Raw genomic sequence first — 20,378 nt, forward strand, 5'->3', positions numbered from 1 at the left:
CCGCCTGCGAGCGAGCAATGTAGAGCTACGTCGCTTTGCCCAGGAGCGGCTGCCTGCCACAGTAAATCTGCGGCAGATGGTCGTCAAGTGGTTAAGTGTTTGTCTAGAGCAGGGGTGTCCAAACTTTTCAGTACAAGGGCTACATGGCCTACTTTACAAGTATAAGCAGGCCAAAAAAACATCATGATCACTGTCAGATTCCCCCTTACATCAGGGTCCTCATCAGAGTCCCCCCTTACATCAGGGTCCCCCTTACATCAGGTCAAAGCAGAGACCATAAGCATCCTTGTCTGACCTGAGCACATTGAGGATATGCCACTGACTCCAGCCATGGGCCAGATCAATTCTTATAGTGTACCAGATCTGGCCCATGGGCTATTGTTTGGAGACCCCTGATTTAGAGGAACGAAACTGGGCAGTTTACAGATTAATAGCTGTGATTTCAAGTATTTATTGTCTCAGACACTGACAAATTATCTATAGACAAAATGAAAGAAATCAATAATCAATCAATGTTTATGTTGAAAGGGATCTGTCAATCTAAATTTGGAAGCTGATAATATGCAATCCCAATTCCAAAAAGGTTGGGACAAAGTGTGAAATCTACATAAGCACAGGATTTAATGATTTACAAGTACAATCATTCTTTCCCTCGTTCCACCCTAATAGTATTAACGAGGTTGCTGTACTTATATCTAACACCCATCTAACCACCTGCCCCCTGGATCATGCTACGGTCACCCTCTGACTCTATTCTACGCTCTCTAACTCACATCTTCAACTTCTCCCTCTCTTCTGGCATCTTACCTAATTCTCTAAAACACGCGCTAGTCACTCCCATCCTTAAAAAGCCCTCATTGGATCCCACCAACCTTCATCTACGCCCCATCTCCTTACTCCCCTTCTCTTCCAAACTCCTCGAACGATTGGTCTACAACCAACTGAGTGACCATCTGACAAAGAACAATCTTCTGGATCCCCAATGGACACTATTCTGTACTACTCCTCCTGGACCTCTCCGCTGCCTTTGACACAGTAGACCACCCCCTCCTCCTCAAAAAACTCCACTCCTTTGGCCTCCGTGACCGTACTCTTCACTGGTTCTCATCCTACCTATCCCAACGCACCTTCAGTGCTACTTACAACTCTACTACCTCCTCTGCGCTTCATTTCTCTGTAGGGGTCCACCAAGGTTCAGTCCTTGGACCACTCCTTTTCTCAATCTACACCTCCTCCCTGGGTCAGCTGATTGCCTCCCATGGCTTCCAATATCATCTCTACGCTGATGACACCCAAATCTATCTCTCCACCCCTCAGCTCACTCCATCGGTCTCCTCACGCATCACCAGCTTACTAACAGACATATCAGCCTGGATGTCACATCACTTCCTCAAATTCAACCTATCCAAAACCGAGCTCATGATATTTCCTCCCCCACGGTCCTCCTCCCCTGATTTCTTTGTCAACATCAACTGCGCAACTATCAACCCGTCCACCAATGCCAAAGTCCTAGGTATAATCCTGGACTCTGAACTATCCTTTTGGCCACACATCCAGTCACTGTCGAAAGCTTGCTGCCTCAACCTCCGCAACATCTCCAAGATATGTCCCTTCCTAACCAATGATACCACAAAGCTTCTAATCCACTCCCTTGTCATCTCTCGTCTCGAATACTGCAACCCCCTTCTCATTGGCTTACCTTTAAAAAGACTATCCCACCTTCAGTCCATCATGAACGCTGCTGCCAGGCTCATCCACCTTGCAAACCGCTCTGTATCTGCTACCCCTCTTTGCCAATCCCTCCATTGGCTGCCACTCAACCAACAAATTAAATTCAAGTTACTAACCATAACTTACAAAGCCATCCATAACTTGGCATCCAGCTACATCACTAATCTAGTCTCAAAATATCGACCAACTCGTTCTCTTCATTCCTCCCAGGCCGTCTTGGTCTCTAGCTCCCTTGTAACCACTTCCCATGCTTGCCTCCAGAACTTCTCCCGAGCTTCTCCCATCCTCTGGAATGCTCTACCCCCATCTGTCCGACTATCTCCTACTTTGTCTACTTTCAGATGATCCCTGAAAACACATCTCTTCAGAGAAACCTATCTGGCATCCACCTAACAACTGTACTTTTATTTTCTCCATCAGCCCATCCTTCACAGTTATTACCTCTTGTATGTTGACCCTCCCTCTTAGATTGTAAGCTCTAACGAGCAGGGCCCTCTGATTCATACTGTATTAAAGTGTATTGTATTTGTACTGTCTACCCTCAAGTTGTAAAAGGCTGCGTAAACTGTCGGCGCTATATAAATCATATATAATAATAATAATTTGCCAATTATATTTATCCATATAATAAACCCATATAATAGAATACAGAAACTATATCAAATGTTTGCAATAATAAAATAAACCTTTTTATTTTATTTAAAAAAAAAAAGATAATTTTGAAACTGATGTAAGCAACAGATCTCAAAAAAGTTGGGACAGGGCCATGTTTACCACGCTATAGCATCCCCTTCTTCTTTTAAAAACACTTTGTAAATGTCTGGGAACTGAGGAGACCAATTGCTGGAGTTTTGAGAGAGGAATGTTGAGTCTAACAGCTCAACAGTCCTGGGTCTTCATTGTCGTATTTTCCATTTCAAGATGCACCAAATTTTTTTAATTGATGAAAGGTCTGGACTGCATGTGGGCCAGTTAAACACCCAGACTGTTTCCTCTAAGTCATGCTGTTGCATGACCATAGATGCATTATGCTCTTTAGCATTGTCATGCTGAAATATGCAAGGCCTTCCCTGAAAAAAGACGTCACCGGGATGGGAGCATATGCTGCTGTAAAACCTGGAAATATCTTTCAGCATTGATGGTGCCATTTCAGATGTGCAATCTGCCCATTCCATACGCACTAATACTGTATACCCACATACCATCAGAGATGCAGACTTTTGAAATGAGCTCTGATAACAAGCTGGAAGGTCTCTCTCTTCCTTAGTCCGGAGGATGTGGTGTCCATGGTTGCCAAGAAAAATGTCATATTTGGATTTGAACAGTTTTCCACTTTGCAACAGACCATTTCAAAAGAACTTTGGCCCAGAGAAGAGGGCTACATTGAGGAACATTATTCTGAAATTGCTCGACAATTTTTTCAGGGAGATTGGTGGACACCTGCCCATCTTTATTTTTGAGACAATCTGACTTACTAAGATGTTCTTTTTATACACAACCATGTTACTGACCTATTACCAAAAAACCTAATTGGCTGTAAAATGTTCTTTCAGCTCTTCCTAATAAGTACCACTTACTTTGCCAGCTTTTTTGTTGTCTTGTCCTAATTTGTTTGAGTTGTGTTGCTGTCATCAATTTCAAAATGGCCTTATTTTTAATCTTAAAATGGTACATTTTATCAGCTTAAACATTTGATTTGCTTTCTATTTTCTATTATGAATAAAGTATGGGTTTATGGGATCTGCAAATTAATGCATTTGTATGTACATTTTACACAGCATCCCAACTTTTTTGAAATTGGTGTTGTAGCATATAGATTCGAAATCTGTTTAAAACAAATAGCGTGTAAACTTTTTTTTTTAAATGTATGATATTAAATAAAAAAAAAGTGAAATGGTAAATTTTTGCTGAAACATGTCAATTCCTTTTCATGATTGCAAGAAAACAAGTAAGCATATTTATTCTGATGTTGCCTTAAATAATACAACAAGTATATATTATGTAATGTCCTCTTTACTGTGTAAAGTGTACACCACACCATAACATGTGCACTGTAAATAGTATATTCCCTGCATTGTCCTCTGCTCTGTGAAAAGTCTTAACCCCACAATATCTTATGCACTGTGTATGCTGCATATCCCACACATACCCATTTCAGTATATAACTACATTTCCAATTAAAATAAAAGGTATATAATTGTCATTCAGAAAAACACATTAAATAAAAACACAGATGTTGCTTCCCACGAGTGGGTACATGTTTATTTTTCTTCTTTATTAAATTCATAGTTTTAGATTTGAGCTGAAACCTTTACAGATATAAAGTAAAATTTAAAATTTGGTAAAACATTATAGCTTTTTTAATGTGCAGGTTTAGTACTATGTTGCTTTAGTTGCTAATAAAAATTACGGTACTTCTACATTTACATACAGTATAAAATAACCTTGCAATAAAATGTACTCAAACCCTAGTTAAAAACCTCATACACTATGCAAAATCGATATTGAAAAACTAAAGAAAAAAAAAAACACCAGAAACCAGGGTCTACAGTACGAATCTAACTTTTTTGTTTTTAGCTAGCAATTTTAAATGTGGGGTGGGTTGGAGTGTTGGGGGCTAGTAAATAAAGGTTAGATAAATGTAAGTGTAGGTTCTGCTTCTAGATTAAATCAACCTTCTTTTCTTTCCCTAAAAGCATGATTCTAATTTTTCTTTACAACTTATAATAAAGCAGGTCTTTCATCATCAGTAGTTACAAGAGAAAATGTATTATGGGTCCTTACAAAATTTTAGCAGAGCCCTTCACTTGATAGATAAGTATAACTCTCAAATAATGGGCAATTACCCTCCACAATAATGTACATTTGTTTTCTATATAAGGCTCCATGCACACTAGCATTTTAGGCTCCTAGAAGCTGTTATTTTTTTTTCTGCTCCTAGATGCTAAATAGCATTATTTATGTGTCCAAGCACACTACTTTAGGCTATTAGCATTATCTTCGCTTCAGCATCTAGGAGCAAAAAAAAAAAAAAAAACGTTTTTGTACATTTTCTTGGAACGTTTTTCCAGCAGAAATGCTCCTAAATGCTGCCAAAAACTCCTAATAGCATGTTTTTTTTTCTTTTTACTGCAAAATCACTAATAAAACTCTAACGCTCCTAAACACTCCTAAAACGCTAAACACTGCTAAAACGCTACTACCACCATTTATTATCCAGCGTTTTTTTATCCAGCATTTTTTTAGTTAAAAAAAAAAAAACATTAGTGTGCATGGAGCCTTATGCTGGCCATACACACACAGAATTTCGGCCGTTTGCAGACAGAGCGATTATTCATCGGTCGAAAGCGAGTTGGCCACTAACTTACAGAATAAACTCTTTTACATGTTCGTTTTCATGATCATAATGATCGTTCAATAACATGCACAATATGAGTCAGAATATTATTTTCGTTTCAATTTTTGAGTGAGCAAGGTGTGTCATCTTTAGGTGTGCAGAGAAATCACAAAACACATGTAAAGGTAAATCATATTTTAAATAAAAGGCATATGGGAAAAGGTATATATATGCCATACTATCATTGCATGAATGAACTGCAAATAGTTATCAGAATACAATATTTTTTGCAATAGTGTTTATTACTGAAGACAGCAGTGACATGGAGTTCATCAGGAGGAAATCAGTGAGAGTTTTAGGGGAACCGGGAAATCGACCCTCCCAGAAGGTTTCGTTTTCTTGCAGATTTCAGAAAATTGCTACTGAATGGAGTGATTTTGATTGTAAGGACAGCAGAAAAGGTAAATATTTACACTTTTGTTTTACGGGGTATACAAATGGGAAGATTTGGGCCCCTTTTACACTGGCTTTCCAATCCGGTCCGCCTGTCAGTTTTTGAGGCGGACCTGATCGGATGTTCCATGCACCCCTATGGAGCAGCGGATGTCAGTGGAGACATCTCTGCTGACACCCGCTGCTATCCGATCCAATCCAGTCTGTGAAATCCAGACGGATGGAAACCCTATTTTCCATCCGTCTGGAGGATCGGATCGAGTAGGATCAGATAAAAACGGACAGGCGGTCCGTTTTCATCCGATCTCCCATAGAGGAGAGAGGGGCTCTGACAGCTCCGTCTCTGCAAAGAAAGCAGAGACGGACCTGTCATCTGCCTGCTCAGCAGGGATCAGCGGATCAATCCCTGCTGAGCAAAACGGAGCCCGCCGGGTGCACCGCCCATGTTAATGGGGTCTTACATTGATTAACAGGAATGCTTTAGGGGGAAAAAAAATATTGGCCACAACATATATGTTTTACTGGTCAACATTTATTACCCCTGGAAGGAAGGAACAAGGAATGCAAACTCTTGTATCTGTTGTATCTCTCGGGCAGAGACTCCAGCCACTACAGCATGATCTGGATCCTGGACACAACTAGTACATTTGTATCACAGACTCAAACATAATAATTTGATCCAATCAAAATGATGAACCAAAGTGTGCCAAAGTTTCTTGCCAACCTAACAATAATTTCAAGTTTCAATTTCTTTGTTTCCAGAATGAGTATATTATTTCCGTTATTTTTAGCAAGATCACACATTTTGATCCAATTTTCTGTGCAGCCCTGGGCTTTTTCCTAAGAAGTGGATCCTTAAATGATTTAAAATATGAGAGTAAGTTTGCTTTGCTGTTTTCATTGTTGAGGGAAAAAGAAACTGGGCAGTGCATTTTATTTTGTATGTGCTAAGCCTTAACCTTTATATTCACCTAATTACTTGTCAAACAAAGTCCATTGACATAAACCATGAATTTCTCCATGGTAAGCCAAGCTAAATGATTACCAAAGGATTTGGCAGGAGATAGCATGGGTTTTAAAGACTCAAGACACATAAAACCTGTTCCTTTAATCCAGATAGCTGCCATGTTAAAGGAAAATGTCCAAATGCATGTTATGTCTAAATAAGAGCTTAAGGGAGGCTATAATTAATACACTGAGAGGGGGTATACAAGTATGTTCTGCTTTAACCAGAGTGTGAGATTTATAAATTACTGGGCAATGTGCCTATAAAGAAGAAAAGTCCAACCCGTGGCTTTGGGCCTAGTTTGAATCCTAAAGGCTTTGTAGATGTTTTGTGGTTGTACTGTTGGGCTTGAAAAATAGCAAAGCTGCCATTGATATCTCTACAAATAAAAACCATCGTCCATTACCACAGGGTTAGATGTCGTCACAAATCAGAGGTAGTATTTTACCCATACTGCAACCCCTGGCTCCAGTAAACAATGATTCTCACCTTTTCTCGAAACCATTTCATCATGGGCCGCATCAGCATTATGGTTGCCCTCAAAGAGCCAGTTGTATTTGTAAGACTATATATATATATATATATATATATATAGCTTTTTTTTCTCAGAGAATAGGTGCAGGAACTCAACCACTCCCCCTCCCACGCGGAAAACCATTGAATGGTGGGTGTGGCCAAATTGCACCAACAGTGGAAGGATCTTAAAGGGGCAATAAATACCAGGAGTGCATTATGGGCAGAGATCAGGGATGTCTACACAGTGCAGTTTCCAGGGTTTCCTTTACAAAGATTGCAGAATTCAGGAGTGTGCTCTGTACTGACTGCAGGGTTCAGGGCTGCGCTATGTACAGAGTGCAGTCTATGATATGCCCTATTCAGAGGTTGGCTACGTTTAGGGGTGTGCTGTGTACAGAGTGCGGGGTAAGAAATGCTCTACAGAGTGCAGGATTTGGGAGTGTGCTATACACAGTGTGCAGGGTTCAGCCCTTTTTCACAGACTGTCTACATCTCACTGGTACTCCTGCTTGGCTCTGACCTCTGCACTACTCTCCCCCATCCTCCACCTCTGCACACATTTCCCTCATCATTTCTCATCCCTTTCCTCCAAATACTTCCTCGCATTTCACCCATCCAGCTCGGTTCTAGTGCCTCTTGGCAGTTTCGACAGCTCCACCTCCCTATCTCACTTGCAGGGAGATCACTGGCCGGCATCTGTGCACCCAGGCACAGATGGGGATCACAGTGCAGCTTACAACAAGATTCCCACACTGCACACATGAAATGGTCTGGCGAGCTGGATTCGGCCTGAGGACCTTGTGTTTGACACATGGGCTCTAAAGGAAGGTGTATGGGTGTAAACCATGAAATAATTAACACTTACCTTCTATCCTTTTGGTATACTTTAGTAGATGTACCATTTCACCTTTTCTTCTTGAAAAAGTCACAAGTCTAGTAGCTCTGTGTGACATTTTTCACTTTTTGTCTCATTATTTTTTTCATAGATCAGTTAAAGTGTGTAAGTATATTTTGGTTATAAGCTTAGAAAAAATAAGTGAGGTTGTAGGGGCTTGTTGTTAAACAGAGATAAAACAAGCCCATATGTACAGGGTTATATACACATCCTACCATCCTAATCTGTCAATAGACTTAAACTGACATTCATCTAAATGTTTCAAAAGGTTTGTTTGGAAAGCAATCTTGTGTCTATGAGAAGCCCATCAGCCACATTGCTTTCACTGCTGGGTTAGGATAACAGCCATTACATCTGGCACTAATCAGATGTAAGCATCTGTGTGGCAAAAGCATAGTAAAGAACCCAAGACACCCGCTCCTTCTGACAGGAGGAGAGACAGCCGTACTCTCCCTCCTGGGACTCTGCTTCCTGTCAAAGATGCTGCGTCATGCCTTCCCCTAAAACTTATACCCACTCCCAGAATCCTCTGTGGCAAAATCTGCCTTCTGGGGTAAATACAGGCCTGAATGGGCCACTGATTGAGTTTCATCCACTGCACAATGAGAATCCTCTCATGGAGCCATTGGGGAGACTCCCCTCTCAGCAGCCACACCTGGGAGACATGACAGTCCAGCTGAAAATCATGGCCCTGCTGTTAGACAGCCGAAGCCCATTATGCTTTTACCTAGCACCTACCTTGTAGGGTGCTACATTTAGTTTTAGCCTTTTGGCTAAAATCCATGTTAGTTTTAGTCCCATTTTAGTCATCTGCAATTGTTAAAGTTTTAGTCATAGTCTTTGACTAAAATGCCATTTTAGGTTTAGTCCCTTTTTGGTCATCTGCAATTGTTTTAGTTTTAGCGTTTTTCGTCAACTAAAATCTCCAGTACATAACTCCAGTACATGACTCTAGTCAAATAAAATCATATTAATCAACTAAAATCGAATGTGTTCAGTTAAAATGTAATGCATTATTTTGGCATTTCTATAGAATTTCCAAACTCATTATATACGGCTGAAGTAAAAAAATCTAATATCATGTTATTATTTATGGTAGTAAGGTTTGAACAAACTCACAGATACAGATTTAGCCACTCTGGACAGTCTAAGGAGGCCTGTAATGCTGCAAAGTGCTGCAAAGTGCTCTGGACGGTGGTCTGAGGAGGCCTGTAATACTGCACAGTTCTCTGGATGGGGGACTGAGGAGGCCTGTATTGCACACAGTGCTCTTGACATGGACAGTCTGAAGAGGAGGCCTGTAATGCATTGCACGCAGTGCTCTGGATGGTGGTCTGAGGAGGCCTGTAATGCACACAGTGCTCTGGACGGTGGTCTGAGGAGGCTTATAATGCTACACAGTGCTCTGGATGGTGGCTGTAATGCTATACAGTGCCCTGGATGGTGGTCTGAGGAGGCCTGTAATGCTGCACAGTGCTTTGGATGGGAGTATGCGAGGCCTGTAATGCTGCACATTGCTCTGGATGGTGGTCTGAGGAGGCCTGTAATGCACACAGTGCTCTGGATGGTGGTCTGAGGAGGCCTGTAATGCTGCACAGTGCTCTGTATGGGATTATGCGAGGCCTGTAATGCTGCACATTGCTCTGGATGGTGGTCTGAGGGGAGGTGTGTAATGCACTGTGCTCTGGGATGGTGATCTGTCTCTGAGAGGCCTGTAATGCTGCACAGTGCTGGATGGTGGTCTCAGGTCTAAGGGATGGCTTGTAATGCACAGTGCCCAAAAGAAAATCATGCATATTTTTATTAAAAGCCACTGAGCTCCAAAGCAAATAAAGAATCTTTGAGATTCAGCAAAACAACCATGCATTTAGTATAGAATTTGATACAATTTTTCCTTTAATATTTACCTAGCTTGCCTTATATTGGTTCAAACTACCAATAAAAGAAAGAAAAAGGGTTGTTGATTTATTTTTTTTGTATTGAGAACACGCCAACAGAGAGGAAGAAGCAGTTAGGTGTATATATATATATATATATATATATATAATAACTAAATAAACATAATAGTGTGTCCCTTATTGGAGCTGTTTCACTGTATTAAGAATCGTGGTTTAGTTGTAGTATGAATAAGGCAGCATATAGTATGTGTGTATGTAAATTGATTTTCTCCCAGGAGATTGTAGACAATACATGGATTGTTTGATTTTTAATGACAATCCTCTGGAGTGGAGACATCTTCACTACTAGCAAAAGTAAAAGGATATAGATGACTTTATCCAAAGACAATAGAGCAGATTGATGTACAAAATCCATTTGAGCTTCTCTGTAATTTTGTAACCCAGGGGAATTATAATCAAGCTCCGAGTTGCTTTATTTTGTATTTCAAAAGTAATCCATCATAAGAAAAGGGCACATATCTACCTTTAACTACACATTTAAGGCAAATACTTTACGAGTCATGTTAAATCAATTAAAATGCAGAAAACTAGTATGACATTCTTGGAATATGGTTTTATGGTGTGTTTTCACTTATCTCTTGCAAATAATATTTAAAGCAAACTAGTGGGCACATGCAGAAGAGTATAGTGACTCTTGCTGTACTCTAATTTAAAGCAGCATTAAACCTGGTAAAAAAAAAAATATATATATATATATATATATATATATATATATATACAGGTCCCTCTCAAAAAATTAGCATAATGTGATAAAGTTCATTATTTTCTGTAATGTACTGATAAACATTAGACTTTCATATATTTTAGATTCATTACACACAACTGAAGTAGTGCAAGCCTTTTATTGTTTTAATATTGATGATTTTGGCATACAGCTCATTAAAACCCAAAATTCCTATCTCAAAAAATTAGCATATTTCATCCGACCAATAAAAGAAAAGTGTTTTTAATACAAAAAAAATTATGTTCAGTTATGCACTCAGTACTTGGTCGGGAATCCTTTTGTAGAAATGACTGCATCAATGCAGCGTGGCATGGAGGCAATCAGCCTGTGGCACTGCTGAGGTGTTATGGAGGCCCAGGATGCTTCGATAGCGGCCTTGAGCTCATCCAGAGTGTTGGGTCTTGCGTCTCTCAACTTTCTCTTCACAACATCCCACAGATTCTCTATGGGGTTCAGGTCAGGAGAGTTGGCAGGCCAATTGAGCACAGTAATACCATGGTCAGTAAACCATTTACCAGTGGTTTTGGCACTGTGAACAGGTGCCAGGTCGTGCTGAAAAATGAAATCTTCATCTCCATAAAGCTTTTCAGCAGATGGAAGCATGAAGTGCTCCAAAATCTCCTGATAGCTAGCTGCATTGACCCTGCCCTTGATAAAACACAGTGGACCAACACCAGCAGCTGACATGGCACCCCAGACCATCACTGACTGTGGGTACTTGATACTGGACTTCAGGCATTTTGGCATTTCCCTCTCCCCAGTCTTCCTCAGGGTCCGGTCACCTCTTCTTGCTGTGCAACGTTTTCTGCCACACTTTTTCCTTCCCACAGACTTCCCACTGAGGTGCCTTGATACAGCACTCTGGGAACAGCCTATTCCTTCATAAATTTCTTTCTGTGTCTTACCCTCTTACTTGAGGGTGTCAATGATGGCCTTCTGGACAGCAGTCAGGTCGGCAGTCTTACCCATGATTGCGGTTTTGAGTAATGAACCAGGCTAGGAGTTTTTAAAAGCCTCAGGAATCTTTTGCAGGTGTTTAGAGTTAATTATTTGATGCAGATGATTAGGTTAATAGCTCGTTTAGAGAACCTTTTCATGATATGCTAATTTTTTGAGATAGGAATTTTGGGTTTTCATGAGCTGTATGCCAAAATCATCAATATTAAAACAATAAAAGGCTTGCACTACTTCAGTTGTGTGTAATGAATCTAAAATATATGAAAGTCTAATGTTTATCAGTACATTACAGAAAATAATGAACTTTATCACAACATGCTAATTTTTTGAGAGGGACCTGTATATATATAATGACCCAGGAATCTTTATGCCATACAGTGCTAATATGCACTGCATGTTACCACCAGGGCCGGACTGGGAATAAAGTTCAGCCCTGGAAAAAATGTCATACCAGCCCCATAGCATTATTATACCGGCCCAACAGCATAGCGCCATTATTTCCTTGTTCATAAAAGGGAAAACCATGCATTTTAAAGCAAATTTGAAGAGTGTATTATCATAGATAAGATAGATATGAAAGCATATAGTGCTTTATATATAAAAGAGCAAATTCTAGTTAAAAGTGGTAAAAGTGCGGACATGGTACAGGACATGTCGGGGGCTGTGCGGACATGGTACAGGACATGTCAGGGGCTGTGCGGACATGGTACAGGACATGTCAGGGGCTGTGCAGACATGGTACAGGAGATGTCAGAGGCTGTGCGGACACGGTACAGGAGATTTCAGAGGCTGTGCGGACACGGTACAGGAGATGTCAGAGGCTGTGCGGACACGGTACAGGAGATGTCAGGCGCTGTGCGGACACGGTACAGGAGATGTCAGGCGCTGTGCGGACACGTTACAGGAGATGTCAGAGGCTGTGCGGACATGGTACAGGAGATGTCAGAGGCTGTGCGGACATGGTACAGGAGATGTCATAGGCTGTGCGGACATGGTACAGGAGATGTCAGAGGTTGCAGACATGATGAGGGGGGGTGGGATGAGTGGCAGCAGGGGTGGTGGTGAGGGGGGTGGAATCAGTGGAAGCGGTGGTGATGGTGAGGGGGTTGGGATAAGTGGCAGCAGGGGTGGTGGGATCGGTGGCAGCGGTGGTGGTGAGGGGGGTGTGATCAGTGGCATCAGGGGTGGTGGTGAGGGGTTTGGGATCGGTGGCAGCAGGGGTGGTGATGAGGGGGGGTGGGATCAGTGGCAGCGGTGGTGGTGATGAGGGGGGTGGCAGCGGTGGTGGTGATGGTGATGAGGGGGGTGGCAGCTGTGGTGGTGATGAGGGGGGTGGGAGCAGTGGCAGCGGTGATGGTGATGAGGGGGGTGGGATCGGTGGCAGCGGTGGTGAGGGGGATGGGAATCAGTGGCAGTGGTGGTGAGGGGGATGGGAATCGGTGGCAGTGGTGGTGAGGGGGGTGGGAATCGGTGGTGGTGGTGGTGGTGGTGAGGGGGGTGGGAATCGGTGGTGGTGGTGAGGGGGGTGGGAATCGGTGGTGGTGGTGGTGGTGGTGAGGGGAGTGGGAATCGGTGGCAGTGGTGGTGGTGGTGAGGGGGGTGGGAATCGGTGGCAGTGGTGGTGAGGGGGGTGGGAATCGGTGGTGGTGGTGGTGAGGGGGGTGGGAATCGGTGGCAGTGGTGGTGGTGGTGAGGGGGGTGGGAATCGGTGGCAGTGGTGGTGGTGGTGAGGGGGGTGGGAATCGGTGGCAGTGGTGGTGAGGGGGGTGGGAATCGGTGGTGGTGGTGGTGAGGGGGGTGGGAATCGGTGGCAGTGGTGGTGGTGAGGGGGGGGGTGGGAATCGGTGGCAGTGGTGGTGGTGGTGAGGGGGGTGGGAATCGGTGGCAGTGGTGGTGAGGGGGGTGGGAATCGGTGGTGGTGGTGGTGAGGGGGGTGGGAATCGGTGGCAGTGGTGGTGGTGAGGGGGGTGGGAATCGGTGGCAGTGGTGGTGGTGAGGGGGGTGGGAATCGGTGGCAGTGGTGGTGGTGAGGGGGGTGGGAAATCGGTGGCAGTGGTGGTGGTGAGGGGGGTGGGAATCGGTGGCAGTGGTGGTGGTGAGGGGGGTGGGAATCGGTGGCAGTGGTGGTGGTGAGGGGGGTGGGAAATCGGTGGCAGTGGTGGTGGTGAGGGGGGTGGGAATCGGTGGCAGTGGTGGTGGTGAGGGGGGTGGGAATCGGTGGCAGTGGTGGTGGTGAGGGGGGTGGGAAATCGGTGGCAGTGGTGGTGGTGAGGGGGGTGGGAATCAGTGGCAGTGGTGGTGGTGAGGGGGGTGGGAAATCGGTGGCAGTGGTGGTGGTGAGGGGGGTGGGAATCGGTGGCAGTGGTGAGGGGGGTGGGAATCGGTGGCAGTGGTGGTGGTGAGGGGAGATTGGTGGCAGTGGTGATGGGGGGTGCCATCCTATTAGGGATAAGATCTGTGGGGTGGTGAGATCAGCAGGGGGCAGTGGTGGTCTGGTGGAGGTCAGAGGATGGGATCAATAATTACACTGCAGTCTGCTGATTTTTATTACTTACTTGGTCAGACGGTCGGACTTATGCTGCTGGGCTGGCGTCTGTGTAGTGGGTCTCTCTCTCGGTGCCGTCACCGTGACCGTCCGTCTTGCTGACAGTCACATGATCTACCGCCGGCCGGTGTTCCGTGAGCGCCGCGCAGCCGCTCCCGCCAGATCTGACGTCATGCCGCTCATAGCGGCTGACGTAGTAAAGACTTCACCAGGGCTGCAGCGGGCATCAATAGCGGCCGCATCTTAAAGCGGCCACAATAGCGGCCGCGTCTTAAAGCGGCCACAATAGCGGCCGCGTCTTAAAGCGGCCACAATAGCGGCCACGTCTTAAAGCGGCCACAATAGCGGCCGCGTCTTAAAGTGGCCACAGCCTTAAAGCGGCCCCAGGGCCAGCGGCCCACCGGGAAATTTCCCGCTATCCCGGTAGGCCAGTCCGGCCCTGGTTACCACACTGCCAAGCAATCCTCCCCAGCACTGTAGTGTCAAAATCACAGGCAATTTCATCTTCTCCTGGCCTTCTTTCCAGGTTTGGATTTTTTGGCTGCTTGATTGGCTCTTTAAGGAGACACTCCTTTGTGCTTAAACTTCGTTTTGAATCCCCTGTGCAGTTCGTTAGGGACCCCAGAAACAGAAGCTTCTCTATCATAGAGCCAAATAGACTGGTCTGATAGAGAGACCAGTTTCTGTAGACACAGACTCTGGCCTTTCTGCTCCAGCCTTTAATGCATGTATTTTGGCCCATGGGTTTGATGCTAATATCACTAAACCCATGCAAAAGGCAAGAGGTAGGAGGGGTGGGACAGAACCAGCATAAACCCTGATTGTTTTTCATATCATAGCAATTTGGGGTTATCTGAGGCCCAGGGAGCTCCACAGGTGAAGGACATTTCCAGTATTTTCAAATTGGAAATGCTGTCAAAGAGAATCACAATGATTAAATAATTGATGGGCTTCTGTTGAATAAAGCCTGGTACACATTAGAAGTGTTTTTCTTCCGTTCAAACCAGCAGGGCTGAATGAAAAAAAAACCTGACAGCTCAAAAGGAACAGCTGTACTAAATTCTCCCTTGCTGTTCTATTGTATTATGATAGGGGGGCAAACCCCCCTCCCCCGCCAGAACACTCCAGTCAGTGCTTTTGGCCATTGGCTGAGAGCGCTGATCGGGAGCCGATTGGCAGACCGTTTCTGGTCATGCCTCAACGACAGAAGCAGGCTTCTGTCAGACCAGCTGCAGTACACACAGGCCGAATGGTGGCTGGTTTCTATTGAACCGACCAATGCAGCCTGACAATCAGCCCGTGTGTACTAGGCTTTAATCCCTGCTAGTTCAAAGCAGCAGCTACATTCATGTAAAAAAGTAAGTATCCACCATAGTAAATGTTGAGTTTTTCAGCATATTTGAAAAGGTAAACATTAAAGTGTTACTAAATCCACAACAGTAAAATCAGTGTGTTTATGCAGTAAAGCATGCTTGTTATGCTCACTGTGGAACCTAAGGAAATTAGTTGAAAAGAAATAAAGATTATATTTGCCCCTTTATAAATGGACCCCCTTTAAAATGATTGTAAAGTCTGTTTTTTTTTGTTAAAAAAACTAACATGCAGTATACTTACCTGCTCTGTGCAATAGTTTTACACAGGACAGCCCGGATCCTCCTCTTCTCGGATCCCTCCTCAGCTCTCCTGGTCCCTCCCTCCTGTTGGGTGCCCCCACAGCAACCACCTTGCTATGTAGGGGGCACCTGAGGCACAGCTCCCTGTGTCTATTCAGACACAGACTCGTGACCCGGTCCCTCCCCCTTTCTTTTTTCATTGGCTCACTGACATATTGACAGCAGCAGGAGCCAATAGCGCCACGCTGCCGTCTTAGCCAATGAGGAGGAAGATTCTCAGGCAGCTGAGACACTCCTGCAACATCACTGGATTGGGATGGGCTCAGATACGTATTATGGGGGCTGAGGGGGGCTGCTCCACACAGAAAGCTTTTTATCTTAATGCATAGAGTGATGACACATCACACTGATGTGGTGTGGAATTCACAGCTAATTCTGTGCGGTTTCCGCATCGCATCAAATTCGCACTCATGCAAACTGCTGTGGGTGTGTATGTTAAGTTGACACCCCAAAATCAGTTCACAAAATGCAGTGCAATATGCAGAATCGGATCGAATGGGTGTAAACACCCATGTGATCCAATTCTGGTGCTGCAAGAAAAAGGGTCCTGCATGATTTTAGTGTGGATGCGGTGTGATTTGAGCCATACAGAATGAATGGCTCAAATCGCACTGCTGCAGAATCGCCTATGATTTGAACAGGAATGTGATGGGATTCCTGTGCAAATTGCATGCGGTTCCCACACCTCATCCCGTGTGAACCGGGACTTAGACTCAGATATATACAGTATTGAAGGCTAGGAAAGTAACATGACACACATTACAAAAAAAACTATTTGCACTGACAGCAAAGAAATTAAGATGATGTTAAGTACATGGAATATGATTAAAAGTAACTTGATGAATTGCCTCAGAACCGAGCAGCTTGGATATTTTCATGTTATGTCTTGTACCAGTGATGATGTTTGTGAGTATACTTCATACATCCCAGGAGCACAACCCCCTTATCTATTGCAAGAAAAGACTATATTGTAGATGTGCCTGGTGCTTACATAGCATCCAGATGTCTTAGCAGGGAGGAGAGCTGTGAAGCTTACAAACTGCATTAGGGACATATGCAGGGGAAATGAGGATACAACAACATTTTTAACAGATCTTGTGTTGTCTTAGAATAACAACAACCCCCAGTTATATTTACATTACATTATGACTTCACTTAGCCTCAAACAGGGGTTATATTTCCAAAAATGAAAATGTGTACAGTATTACATTTGTAAAGAGGCCGTGTAACAGCCAGACTAGAAATATATATATATACAGCCCTCAAAATTTCCACTCGCCTGCTCAAATTTGGCTAGTTTAAATTAGCTGAGGGCTAGTGTGTGCTGCATAGGAGGGGGGGGGGGGGGCAGGCACCACCACAGGTTGAATGGGAGCTGAGTGTCCTCCCAGCAATCAGCCAGCAAACTGTGGAGATAGGAGAGGAGAGCAAAAAGAGAGCTGGCTGCATAACACAGAGAGGGGAACTCCTTCTGTGGCACAGCTTGGATCTGAAACGCCAGTCGTTGTCAGACAAAGTCCCGCCTCCTGGACCGGCTCCTATGATTAACAGCACACTGGTCCAATGCCGGGAAATTGAAGTATTGTAATTTCTATCATAGGAGCCGGACCAGAAGGCAGGACTTTCTTTGACAGCGGCCAGTGTTTCAGATCTGATTTGTGTCACAGTGGGAGATCCCCTCTCTGTGTGATCTGGCTGGATCTCCTCCTGATTCCTCCCTGTGGCTGCATTGATTGGCACTGATGAGGCTGCATTGATGGGCAATGATAGGCTGCATTGATGGGCACTAATAGGCTGCACTGATGGGCACTGAGGAGGTGGCACTGATAGGCGGCACTGATGGGGCGGCACTGATAGGCTGCACTGATATGTTGCACTGATGGGCACTGATATGCTGCATTGATGGGCACTGATAAAGTTGTTGTTGTTGTTAACCGCTTGCCGACTGCTCACAGTATATTTACTGCGGCAGTCAGCCCCTCACAGGCAGAGTGACGTAGGTCTACGTCGCTAGCCTGTGAGGCTCTGGGGAGCGAGCGCGCGCCCGCGGAGGCGCGCTCCCGCTCCCGCGCGGTCACGGACCCCCCCGCGCGTGTGACTGGCGGACCCGATGTCCGCCGGTCACTCGGCGATCGGCGGGGGAGAGGGAGAAAGTCAGGCGGCTTGTGTAAACAAGCCACCTGTCATTCTCCTCAGTGTAAAGACACTGATCACACGGATCTACTATGTAGATCCGTTGATCAGTGTCCTTACAGTTCAAGCCACAGCCAATCACAGTAGAAAGCACGCCCCTAGGGACACACACAGCCCCTCCCTTCCAAATAAAGTTAACCCCTTCACTACCAGTGTATAATGTCACTGGTAACCCCAAAAGTGTCAAAAATGTCAGTCAAGGGTCCGATCTGTCCGCCGCAATGTCGCAGTACCGCAAAAAAAATCGCAGATCGCCGCCATTACGCGTTAAAAAAAAAACAACAAAAATGACAAAAATCTTTCCCTTTGTTCGTAAACGCGATAACTTTTGCGCAAACCAATAAAAATACGCTTTTTGCGATTTTTTTTTACCAAACATATGTAGCATAAAACAAATTGGCCGAAAATGTTAAAAAATTTTGATTTTTACATTTTTTTGGGGGGAATTTCATATAAAAAAATGTGAAAAATATTGTTATTTTTGCAAAATGTACGCTCTTTTTTTGTTTATAGCGCAAAAAGAAAAAAGCACACAGGTGATCAAATACCACCAAAAGAAAGCTCTGTTTGTGGGAAAAAAAGGACGTCAAATTCGTTTAGGTACAGCGTCGCACGACCGCGCAATTGTCCGTTAAAGTCACGCAGTGCCGAATCGCAAAATACCCCCTGGTCGTTTAGCAGGAAAATCCTCCGGGGCTTAAGTGGTTAATATTTATTCTTGTACCTTATTTTGCATAAAACCAGTGTCTATTTACCAGTGTCATTTCATGACATTATTAATGAGGGCATGTTAAGGGGCGTGGCAGGGTAGGGGCTGAATGGGGACCCTGGTGGCAAGTAACTCTTAAGACCTGGCTAGTAGCTCAAGACTTGCAATTTTGAGCCCTGTATATATATATATATATATATATATATATATATATATATATATATATATATATGTGTGTGACTATTCCTGGAATGCACTGTAAATATATATATATATATATGGCTTTTTTCTCAGAAAAAAGGTGCAGGAACTCAACCACGACCCCCCAAAACCTCCTCTCCAAACTGGTCAAAATTTCACTAACAGTGAGAGGGTCTTAAAGGGGCATTGAATACCAGAAGTGCATTACTTACAGAGTTTTGTGGGGTTACACACAGAGTGCAGAGTTCAGGGGTGCGCTACATGCAGAGTTCGGGAGTGTGCTACGCATACAGTGCAGGATTCAGGGGTGCGCTACACACAGAGTGCAGAGTTTTGTGGGGTTACACACAGAGTGCAGAGTTCGGGGGTGTGCTACGTGCAGAGTTTGGGAGTGTGCTACGTATACAGTGCAGGATTCAGGGGTACGCTACACACAGAGTGCAGAGTTCAGCCTTCTTCCACAGCTGCTTAGCTCGGCATCCCCCATCCACATCTCACTTTTACCCCTCTTCTTCTCTAGTACCTCCCCTCTCACACTGTAGATGACTTTGCCTCTCTCACTTGCAGGGAGATCATCCAGTGGGGGTGTCAGCATTCACACTGCACCCCAGGCACCGGCATCTCCTTTGTCCCCATACTGCATTTGGAAAACACAGGAAGCCAGACCTCTGTGTTTACAAGTGATAGTGATGAGCAGGGAGCAGAGGGCCTGAGCCAAAGGTGGTGGAACTGAGTTCCACCAAGTTCCCGCTGAAAAAAAGCCCTGTATATATATATATATATATATATATCTCAAACACCTCTGCATTCTTCAAAAGATTGGATGAAATTTGAAGACAATGTTCTTTCTGATCTTCTGTCTAGATTCAAGGCATCATCTTTGTGAAAATCTTTCTCATTCCCAAGTCCTCTGTTAGAATCTGCTGCACTGTTTCTTTGTTCATGTTCAATTCTTTTGCCATAATTTGCACACTCAACCTGAGCATTCAAAGCATCCATCCTCTGCATTTTTGGCTGACCACTTCTAGTGTAATTGTGGTCACCTTCCTATCCCTCCTTTACACCTTCCAACTCGGCATATAGTAAAATGATTGCGGGGTGGGAGCACTGTTGTTCTGGGATGCCGCCATATGACATTATACCAGAACGGGCCTCTCGTGTGGCCGCAGGGCCATGCAGCAGCGCGAACTGTCACCGGCTTTCTCCACTGGACACAGTCGATGAATGATTACTGTACCGGCCTGCTGCCAGTGTCATATGATCGATGTGACAGCAGATTACATGACAGTTGTAAACCATGCCATCATGCCATCCATTGTATCTAATTGTGTTGCTAGTTGTGATTGGTCACAGTGATCACATGGTACAGATAATCTTTGGCCAATCACAGCTAATCACAACGAACTGCAGTTTCATTCAGTAAAAATGGTTGCTTATACCAGTGAAAGTCACTGGTATAAATAATCATAATTTACTATGG

This window comes from Pelophylax lessonae (genome assembly GCF_965119305.1).
Source record: "Pelophylax lessonae genome assembly, chromosome: 2".
In the NCBI taxonomy this organism is placed as follows: Eukaryota; Metazoa; Chordata; class Amphibia; order Anura; family Ranidae; genus Pelophylax; species Pelophylax lessonae.